Source organism: Ovis aries, chromosome 2 (assembly GCF_016772045.2).
Source record: "Ovis aries strain OAR_USU_Benz2616 breed Rambouillet chromosome 2, ARS-UI_Ramb_v3.0, whole genome shotgun sequence".
Lineage (NCBI taxonomy): Eukaryota > Metazoa > Chordata > Mammalia > Artiodactyla > Bovidae > Ovis > Ovis aries.
The window spans coordinates 235111096-235121300 of NC_056055.1; positions in this window are offsets into that span (position 1 = coordinate 235111096).

The following is a 10205-nucleotide window of genomic DNA, read 5'->3' on the forward strand; positions in this document are numbered from 1 at the left end:
GACTTTGTATGAAGAATGTAAAGTATCTCTTTAATAATATCTTATATTGATTACATATTGAAATTATAATACTCTGAATATATAAAGTTAAACAAAATATATTATTATATGAATATTATTATTATTGGCCACACTAGGAGGCATGTGTGATCCTAGTCCCCTGATCAGGGATTGAACCTATGCCCCTGCAGTGGAAGGATGGGGTCTTAACCACTGAACTGCCAGGAAAGTCTCTTAAGAATATTTTTTAAGGAAAACTTCAGCCCAATCTCCGTTCTGTAGCTTTGCCTTCATGATGAGATGTTGTGGGCACTGCAACTTTGTCTTCTTATGTTTTAAAGAGAGTAAGGGACCATCAATCAACATCACAGAATTCCTGCAACCCAGATATTCACCAGAAAAGTTATCTTTTAATGATTGGCTGCTGACAAGCCCTTATCAAAAGCCTGGTCTGTATGGTTGTCCAGAGGGTCAAAGGAATGTGCTATTTCTTCCTCTGGATTTTATGAGCTCGGTCTCCATATCAAGCTAGACAGTACAAGTTTATGATTTAGTGCTGTGTACTTGGAGCTTATTGAAGGTCCATATTAGAAACAGCCCTTGTGAATTCTGTAAAAACCCTCAGTAAAGAATTTGACCATGATATTTTTTCAATATCCGTTTTAGAGGGAACCGTGTTAATGAATTCCTTTTAGAGTTTAGTGCCAGAAAAACTTTTCTCCTGACAAATAGCTATTTTCCTACTATTATACAATGAGAACCATTGCACTTAGCAATCTCTCTGTTTATAATTTTAGCTGTAAGAAAACTCAGAACTATATTTAATATTCAGTTCTACTAACAATCTTTAGCTTTAATTATCCTTCCACTCTCCATGGCTTTTCATTGCTTATACTTACTGTACAGTTTAATGTGAGGTCCATATTGAGACAGTGTTGTTTCAGTTACTTTTGCTATACAACATCCATCCCAAACTTGGTGCTATAAAGCAATCACCATTAAAAAAAAAAAAAAACCAATCACCATTTTATTGGGCATATTGACTTTGTGGCTTATGAATTCTCAGAGGGCACAGTGGGGGCTGCCCTTTTCTGCTGCATCCTGTTCCAGGCTTCAACTGGTGACTTAACAGCTAGGAGTTCTTCAAACGGCTTCTTCATTCACTTGGCTGAGCCTGGTCTGGAAAGGCTGAAGGCTGGGCTCCGCTGGAACTATTAAGCAGAGTGCTTATGCACATGGCCTCTCCATATGGCTTGGCTTTTCACTGCACGGTGTCTGGGTTCTCTGGGACTGCAAACCCAGAGGGAGTGTCCCAAGAGTCAGCATTCAAAGAGAGCTAGGTGGAAAGAATATGGCCTTTCCTAGCCTCCAAACATCACTTCTGCTATATGCTACATCGTAGAGCAGTCACAAACCCACCTAGATTTGAGAGGAGAGTATAAAAACCTCACCTCTCAGTAAGTATTGAAATCATTAATTGCTACTTTGAAAACTACAGACATAAATAATAAAAATAATAAACTCATGGCTCTTCTTGAGTCAAAGATATCTAAACAAAAGGTTTCTCAGTATTTATCCTGTTCAGACCATGTGGCTAGAGGTGGGAGAAGAAAGGTAGGAGAGGCCTCTTCAGCCCTCACCATCTTCCCATGTTTGTTACAGAGCCAGGGTTTTATTACTATTGTTGTTTGTAGTTGTTCTTGGCTACCTGCCCAGCAACTTGTATGATCTCAGCTCTCCAGCCAGGGATGGAACTCCATGCCCCCTGCAGTGGAAGCCCAGAGTCCTAACCACTGAACTGCCAGGAAATTCCCTTGAATTTTTTTCATTGAATGAAACATTCTTTCATTTCTACAGTGCTTTACAATTTCAAAAGCTTCACACATATAATTTCATATAATCCCATAATAACCCCTTTTCCCTAGCCCTGTGCTGCCCCTCTTCCCTTCCCTCTCCCCACTGGTAACCGCTAGCTTGTCCTCTACACCTGTGAGTCTTATAGAGCCATTTTTACAACTCACCAAAGCTTCCATAAAGGGGAAAGCCTAGCTAAAAGTAGACACATTATCAAATTGGTAACAATAAGATTATTTGGGCCCCAAATAATTGTTCCAAAGGACTTTAAGACATTATTATTTTAGTCATGAAAGATTGATAACAGACATCTTTTTTAATGACCAGGGCAAAGACATCTTTTCTAGTAGTTGGAAATAATAAGTTCAGCAAACACCTGAAAAGAGACAAATCTAACAACCATCATTCCTCTTCCTTGTCCTCCTCCTATTTCCTTCTCTTCCTGAATTATTGGGAAGAAATTCCCTTAATAAGCACCTAAAATATGCTAAGTATTATTGTTGTCATTCCCATAATGTTTCAAAGCACAGATTTAGCAGCTAATTTAAGAACATGATTAATATCTAATATTTCAGGGGTTGGCAAACTTTTCTGTAAAGGGCCAACTAGTATTTTAATTTATACTGGGTGGGTGATACAGCTCTTCGACAATCATTCAACTCTGCTGTCCTAGGGAAAAGCAGCCATGGACAATTTATAAATAGATATGGATGACTGTGTTCCAATGAAACAACTTACGGACACTTACAGTTGAATTTTATCCAATTTTCACATGTCACAGAACAGTATTTCTCTTTTGATTTTGTTTCAATCACTTCAAATTTAAAAACCAATCTGAATTCTTGGGAAAAAACAGGCAGTGGGCCAGGTTTGGCCTGTGAGCTGTAATTTGCCTACTCCTGCAAAGTCAAATGAAAAAAGGAGGGTACAGAATTGTATTCATGGTATGATTTCCTATAACTTAAAGGAGGAGACCTACATATAAAGAAAAGGCTGAAAGTACACTTACAAAACATGTTTTTTGTTTTTAATGTGGAGATTATGGTTGATTTTCCTCATGTGGTTTTTGGTAGTTTCAGATTTTATAGATTGGAATATTTTACCTTAAGGATGGAAATAGAAGTTTTTGAAAGAATAAATGTAGTCATACTTCCTCTTAACAGCACATATGCCAAAAATCAAGAACAAGGAGAAAATCAAAATGAATTCTGCGGTGTTGGACTGGAATTAGAGTTACCTATCTACGTCGATCCATCTATCAGTCTATCCAAGGAAATGTCCACTGAGAGGTCCTGAAAACAACTCTTCATAAGCAACGCGCACACCTGGCATCCAGGTCTTGGTTTCTTTCTTTCTTTCTTTCTTTTTTTTTTTTTTAATACTTTTTATTTTACTGTCCTGGGTCTCAGTTGCAGCACCCAGGACCTTCCTTGCAATGCAAGGGCTCAGTAGTTTCAATGCAGACTTATTTGCCCCACAGCATGTGGGATCTTAGTTCCTCCACAACAGGGATTGAACCCAAGACCCCTGCATTGGAAGGAAGTTGGTCTGTTTTTTTTTTTTTTTGGAGGATAAGTGCTTTACAATGTTGTGTGGTGTCTGCCATACAACAATGTGATTCAGCTATAAGTATATCCCCTCCCTCTTGAACCTCTGTCCCACTCCCAACCCCATCACACGCCTCTAGGTTGTTACAGAGCAACAGTTTGAGCTCCCTGTGTTACACAGCAAAGTCCACTGGCTATCTACTTTGTTTACGTATGGTAATGCATATGTTTCAATGCTACTCTCCCAATTTGTCCCACCCTCTCCTTCTTCTGCTGCGTCCACACGTCTGGTCTCTATGTCTGTGTCTCTACTCCTGTCCTGCAAATAGGATCATCAGTGCCATTTTTCTAGATTTCATACATATGGGTTAATATACAGTCTTTGTTTCTCTCTTTCTTACTTCACTCTGTATAACAGGCTCTAGGTTCATCCACCTTATTAGAACTGACTCAAATTCACTGGAAGGCAGATTCTTAACCACTGGACCACCAGGTAAGTCCCCAGATCTTGGTTTCTAAATAATGGCTCTTCACTAAAAAGAACCAAAGCTTTTTGGAGAAGTATGTGATTTGGGGGCTGGGGCAGGGAAAAAAGACACAGTGAACTTGGATGCCAACATAAGAGATGACAGTTAGATCCCTGGGTCGGCAAGATCCCCTGGAGAAGGAAATGGCAACCTACTCCAGTATTATTGCCTGGAAAATCCCATGGACAGAGGAGCCTGGTAGGCTACGGTCCATGGAGTTGCAAAAGAGGACACGACTCAGCGACTAAACAACAACAACAAAGAGCCTGGAACATCTTGTGTAAGAAATGAATAAAGTGCTCAAATAACCATATGAAATCCAATGGACACAAAAGTTCATCTGAATGGGCTTTCACTGGCCAAATCTGGGACAGTTTGAATATTAAAATAAATGACAGCAATAGATTACAGCCCAAAAAATAAAACAGAAAACCATGATCCTATATGACTTAATAAGTAAGTAGGTTTGGGAGATTAAGAGGTATAAACTTCCAGTTGCAAAATTAAATGAGTCATGTGTATGAAAGGCACAGAGTGGGGAAATATAGCCAATAATTATGTAATGCATTTGTATAGTGACACATCATAACCAGACTAATCACGGTTTTCATTTGGAAATGTTTAGAAATGTCTAGTCAGCTATTTGTGTAAAGAAAAGCTATGACAAACCTAGACAGTATATTAAAATCAAAGACATTACTTTGCCAACAAACGTCCATCTAGTCAAAGCTACGGTTTTTCCAGAAAGTCATGTATGGATGTAAGAGTTGGACCATAAAGAAGGCTGAATGCCGAAGAATTGATGCTTTTGAACTGTGGTGTTGGAGAAGACTCTTGAGAGTCCCTTGGACTACAAGGCAATCAAACCAGTCAATCCTCAAGGAAATCAATCCTGAATATTCATTGGAAGGACTGATGCTGAAGCTGAAGTGTCAATACTTTGGCCACCTGATGGAAAGAGCCAACTCATTGGAAAAGATCCTGATGCTGGGAAAGAGTGAAGGCAGGAGGAAAAGGGGACGACAGAGGATGAGATGGTTGGATCGCATCACCGACTTAATGGACATAAATTTGGGCAAGCTCCAGGAGTTGGTGAACGACAGGGAAGCCTGGCATGCTGCAGTCCACAGGGTCACAAAGAGTCAGACACGATTGAGTGACTAAACAACAAAGTCAAAATGGACAAACATCTGTTTACAAGATAAATAGGTACTAGAGATGTAATGCATAACATGATAAATATTACTTACACTTCTGTATGTTATATATGACAGTACATTGTTGAGAGTAAATCTAAGAGTTCTCATCACAAGGAAAAATATTTTTTCTATTTCTTTAATTGTATATCTATATGAGATGATCTATATTCACTAAACTTACTGCGCTTACCATTTCATGATGTCTATTAGTCAAAGCAATATGCTATACACCTAAACATATACAGTATTGTATGAATACAACTGGAAGGAAAAAATAATAAATAAAATTTTAGCACTTTGATGAGAAATGAGCGATTTACGGAGTTTCAAAATATTTAATACCTCCTGGCTTCCCTGGTGACTCAGACTGTAAAAGAATCTGCCTGCAATGCAGGAGACCTGGGCTGGATCCCTGGGTTGGGAAGATCCTCTGAAAAAGGGAATGCCAACCCACTGCAGTATTCTTACGTGGAAAATTCCGTGGACAGAGGACCCTGGTGGGCTACAGTTCTCGGGGTCATAAAGAGTCGGACTGAGTGACTAACACTATGTAATACTTTACAAATAATAAAAGCGTAACTTCAGAGTACTTTGGCCACCTCATGCGAAGAGCTGACTCATTGGAAAGAAAAGACTCTGATGCTGGGAGGGATTGGGGGCAGGAGGAGAAGGGGACGACAGAGGACGAGATGGCTGGATGGCATCATCGACTCGATGGACGTGAGTCTGAGTGAACTCCGGGAGTGGGTGATGGACAGGGAGGCCTGGCGTGCTGCGATTCATGGGGTCGCAAAGAGTCGGACACGACTGAGCGACTGAACGAAACTGAACTGAACTGAACTTCACAGTGGAAAAGCTTGTCAGGCGTCATTTTAAACAAGGATCAACATGAACATCGTCAGTAAGGAGGCAAACTGACAGACTGACAAGGGGTCACTGATGTGATGCTTTGAGAGGAACGCAGCATCTCTTCTGTGATAGTCCTGTCGGAACGCATAGCCTCAATCTAGTGAGAGGAGACACAATCTTTGTGAGATGAGGCACACAAAACCAAATGGAGAGTTTACGAATTAGCTGGCCTGCCCCCACCAGGCTGCCCCATCCTCGCTGCGCAGCCCGGGCGCAGGAGGCCGCCGACCCTCTGGGAGTTCGCGGTGCCCGACGACTCCAGACACGCTGGGCACCGGCGCCGTGCCGCCTTCCCGCCGCCGCCAGGAGGCTCCGCGCGCCTTCCCGCCTTTCCCTGCGCCGCGGCCGGAGCGGCCGGGCCCTGCGGCCAGACGGGCGCGGCCAGCAGGGCGAGGCGAGCGCGCAGGCCAGGAACCGGTGCGCCCCGCCGCCGCCCAAGGCCAGGTCTTTGGCGCCGGCCGGCCGCCCGGCCGCGCCTCCTTTGTGACCGTCTCCAGCCCCTCAGAGCCGGCGCGCCACCGCCGCTGAGCCCGGGGCTGCAAATGGCGCCCGCTCGCCTCTGCGCCTCCCGCCGCCGCGCTCCCGGTCCGGGGACCTCTCGGGTACCCCGCCCGGGGCGCCTACGCCCTCATCGAGGCTCGCGGGCCGGTCCTCAGCTGCCACGACGCCAGCCTGCCCTCCGGCGGATACCTAGGGGAGTCCCATATATATATATATATATATATATAGTGGGGCTATATATATAATTGTATATATAGAGAGTATATTGTATATATATACAATATATGTATTGTATATATATAATTGTAAAATGCATATAGTATAAACTTTGTTATTTTGAAGTACAATTCAGTGACATCAAGTACATCAAGTACAGTTCACAGGGTTGTACAATCATCACCGCTGTTTAGTGCCAGAACTTTTTCATCACCTCAAAAGGAAACCACCCATTAGCAGCCATTCCCTCCTCCCCACCCAGCTGCTAGCAACCACCACTCTGCTTTTTTGTCTGTATGGATTTGCCTGTTTTGAGTATTTTCTATAAATGGAATTGTGCAATACCAGTGTCCCTTGTGACCAGCTTCTCTAGCTGAACTTAAGGTTCTCAAGGTTTATCCAAGTTGTGGCATGCATCAGAACTTCATTCCTTTTAATGGATGAATAATATTCTGTAGTATGCAGACACCAGAGTTTGTTTATCCTTCCATCTGGTCATGGATACTTGGGTGTTTCCACCTTTTGGCTATTATGAATAGATCTGCTAAGAATGTTTGCATTCAAGTTTTTGTTGGAACACCTGTTTTCAAATTCAATTCTTTGTGGTATATAACTATTTTGCTCATTTAAAGGAAACAGCTACAGCCATGTACAGTTCTGCCATTGATTCTCAGAGTTCCTGGAGCTGTATAAGGCATGCTCCCCCAAATTTTCCTGTCTTCCTTGATATTCACGGTATGGGAGACATATATATCGTTGTACCTGTCCTCCCCAGTGCTGCTTCTCAGGGGATTTGCCAAACTTCTAAATAACATCCCCTAACCCCTCCAGCCCTCCAACCCTCATCTCCAGACTGAGCCATCTTCTGCCCCAGCTACTACTGACCTGAGGGAACCTATCCTTTGCTGGGCAGAAACCGAGGTGTTTTCCTTTGGAGGACTTTTTAAATAGTTTTTTTTTTTTTATAATTTTATTTATTTTTGGCTGTGCTGGGTCTTCATTGCTGCATTCAGGCTTTCACTAGTTGCAGCGAGCAGGGGCCACTCTGTAGTTGGGTCACTCTGCAGGCTTCACATTCCAGTAGTTTCTCTTGTTGTGGAGTACAGGTTCTAGGGCATGCAGGCTTTAGTAGTTGTGGGCGGATGGGCTCAGTAGTTGTTTCCCAGGCTCTAGAACACAGGCTTAATAGTTGTGGGGCACAGGCTTAGGTGCTCTGTGGCATGTAGGATCTGCCCAGATCGGGAATCGAACCTGTGTCTCCTGCGTTGGCAGGCAGATTCTTCACCACTGAGCCACTGGGGAGGCCCCACCTTTGGAGGATTTTAACTAAAGGACAGATAGGGGCTGGAGCAGTCATTTAGAACTGATGAATGGTGGCAGAAGGAAACTAGTCTGAGAATGGCTGGGGAGCCTGACACAGGCATAGAGAGGCAGACAAAGACCATGAACCAGAACCCTAATAAGCCTCACTCCTGACTCAAATTTTGGGTGATCTGCTGACTTGCTCTCCTAGGACACTCATAATGTCACTCATTTTTCTCTTGAAATAAATGCTCTTAAAACTGTTCTCAAGCTTTAGTTTGCATCCAAATGCCTCTAGGAATGCGGCTGATGTTGCTAGAACTAGAACCATACTTTGAGAACCATTGTCTTAAGCTTGCTTGAGTGCCTGTTCCTTGAAACCAAAAGTGCCCTGACCAGGAAGAGCACTTGCTTGTCTGCTGCTGCTGAATTCATGCGTGCCTGGGAAAGCTGACATCCCACCTGCCTCCAGTGCTCACCATTACAGGCAGTCCAGCTGGATGATTGATTGATTTGGCTGCACCACGCAGCTTGCAGGATCTTAGTTCCCCAACCAGGGATCAAACCCATGCCCCCTGCAGTGGAAGCAGAGCGTCCTAACCAGTTCCCTAGATCACCAGGGAATTCCCTATCCAGCTGGATTTAACCTGTCTTGCTACTGCCTGCGAGCCACAGCTGTGCTGAGAATACTGGAGTGGGTAGCCTATCCCTTCCCCAGGGGATCGTCCCAACCCAGGAATCGAACCGGGGTCTCCTGCTTTGCAGGTGGATTCTTTACCAACTGAGCTATGAGAGAAGCCCACTGAGAATACATCAAGGAAGTGCAGAGTTACAGAAGTGCAGAGCAGTCAGTGTTCCTGCCCTCCCACTTGGTATCAAGCTTTGGGCATCAGATGTTCACAAAGTAGTGAAGTTTGAGCTCCTAGCATCTCATTCCTAGCATCTTGCTAGGAGTTTGAGCTCCTAGTATCTTGCATCATGCTCATTTAGTTTCTGCCTGTAGCTCTCACATTGAAGGGTCAGGCATACTTCGTTGGAGCTGAGATAAATGACTTGTTTTCTCCTGGTCAGATCCTTCCAGCGACTTCCCGCCAATGCTTCATATCCATCAGCTGCGAACCTCCACTGATTCTCATACATACCAGACTTGTTTAGATCTTAGTGATGTTCACAGATTGGTTTAAATTCTGGTTATGCACATCAGATCAATAGAACTTACCTCCCCTTCATCATTTCTACATAAGGAATAACAGATTTCACATCCTGTCCAACATTCTAGATCACAGGTGGGCCAACTCTCTATATAGAGCCAGATAGCAAATATTTTGGGCTTCGTGGGTGAAAAGTCTGTTGCAACCACTCAACTTTGCCACCGTAGTGCAAAAGCTGGCATATACAATATGGAAAAGAATGGGTGAACTTGTGTTCTAATAAAATTTTATTTGCCAAAACCAGGCAGCTAGCAGCTTTGACCCAACCTGTGCTCTAGACAGTAACTTTTTTTGCCTATTACTAAATGAAATTGAGTCTTCAAACAGATGTAAGGTGTATTTAGTGTTAGTAGTTCTATATTATTATGTGGAAATTGTTTTAAAGTCTATAAGCTATAAATGTTTTTCTCAAGAGCTGGCAGTGAGCCCAGCCAATCTTAAATAAACCTGCCTCAACATTTTTTAAAATGTAAAATTATATCAATACGTTGCTAACACTGAATCAACTTCCTGTCTTTAGAAGATAAATATTTGAAACTATTTAAGCAGAAGTAATTTTTAAAACAAAAATATGCACACGACTTAGAGATTTATCTTAAAAATGGAATGTCAAAACAATAGAAATGAGGTCAGATCTAGATTATATAGATTATATCCACCAATTTATTACTTCATTCTGTCTTATTTTTGGTTCTTTATAAATAAAAAGTAAAAATAGCAAAACAACACACAATGTGGACAACACTGAATCGTATAAAATATCTGGTACATAACCACTATAACATAAAGACCAAATCCATTCCAAAGAGCAGAAAGTTTCCCACTCCTTTAAAAAAAGGAATCAGTTGCTATTGTTTTAATGACGAGGATCATTTCCAACTTTGTCTTTTTTTTTCTTTTTTTGATAGCAGTATTGACAAGTGCCTTTGTTAAAGGAAC